We start from the raw sequence: 880 nt of genomic DNA on the forward strand, positions 1-880 counted from the left end.
ACGCACACTCACTTACTCCAAGAGGTTTTGGGAATCCATTGTAAGCAAAAACCTTGAACGTATCTTGGAACACACATTGGAACTCTCGCGGAATCACGCGGCTGCGTCTTTCACTGTCCTTCCTGATGGGAATATTGATGATCATGGAGTCGTCACACACAAACGTCTTCCTCATTGTACCTTCTGGAACACGAAAGATCACAGGGTGATGTTTGGGTGTTAATCCACTGAAAGTAATATACTGGATTTACCTTACCCAATGTTGGTCCAATGAGTTTAACAAGGAAACGATGATGAGGATGACTTTCACTCACATGTCGAACGAATACACGGAGTTGAAACCTTGAAAAAGGACCCCAAATAAACTTGATATTTAACTCCACTTCATATGTTGCGAAGCGAGTACGTACCTTATAAGATGCACGCTTTCAAGTCACGCAGGATGATCTTGCAACCGAGTGTCAAGTGAGGAAGTGACAAGTGTGACCTGCTCCCTTTGTCACATCTTCTCACATAGAATTCTAGTTAAGAAAGGAACTTGTTGAAGGGACAACCACGGTAAGTCACAATCCGCCTGCACACTTTTAACAACTCAAATCTGGAGTAAACGCTGCACCAGTTAAGATCAAGATCAAAGATTTGATTCATTTAAGTTGACGATACATGTCACTGTATTCTAAAGCAATTCTTATGGGGTATTAAAATGACAAATGTTTTTATTAAAAACCTCAACGTCTGTGCGCTAAACTATATTGTGTAACATCAAATATATCAAGTACTAGTAGTACAAAATCACAAGGAAACTTAAAATAAGTCTTTACAATAAAATGTAATAATTACGAGTATGTTATGTGGGCATATAAAATGTCATTCACACACT

At 38.9% G+C, this 880-nt stretch overlaps 1 long non-coding RNA gene across 1 annotated transcript; it reads right to left on the minus strand.

Annotated features, from left to right (window-relative positions):
* Positions 1–21: 21 nt before the first annotated feature.
* Positions 22–842, minus strand: LOC109509172 (uncharacterized). Its single transcript, XR_002166893.1, has 3 exons — positions 411–842; positions 252–342; positions 22–183 (listed from the first exon to the last, which is right to left on the minus strand). It is a non-coding gene; the product is annotated as an uncharacterized LOC109509172 (long non-coding RNA).
* Positions 843–880: the final 38 nt, after the last annotated feature.

The sequence above is a fragment of the Hippocampus comes genome, unplaced genomic scaffold (assembly GCF_001891065.2).
Source record: "Hippocampus comes isolate QL1 unplaced genomic scaffold, H_comes_QL1_v1.1 C16796464, whole genome shotgun sequence".
Classification (NCBI taxonomy): domain Eukaryota; kingdom Metazoa; phylum Chordata; class Actinopteri; order Syngnathiformes; family Syngnathidae; genus Hippocampus; species Hippocampus comes.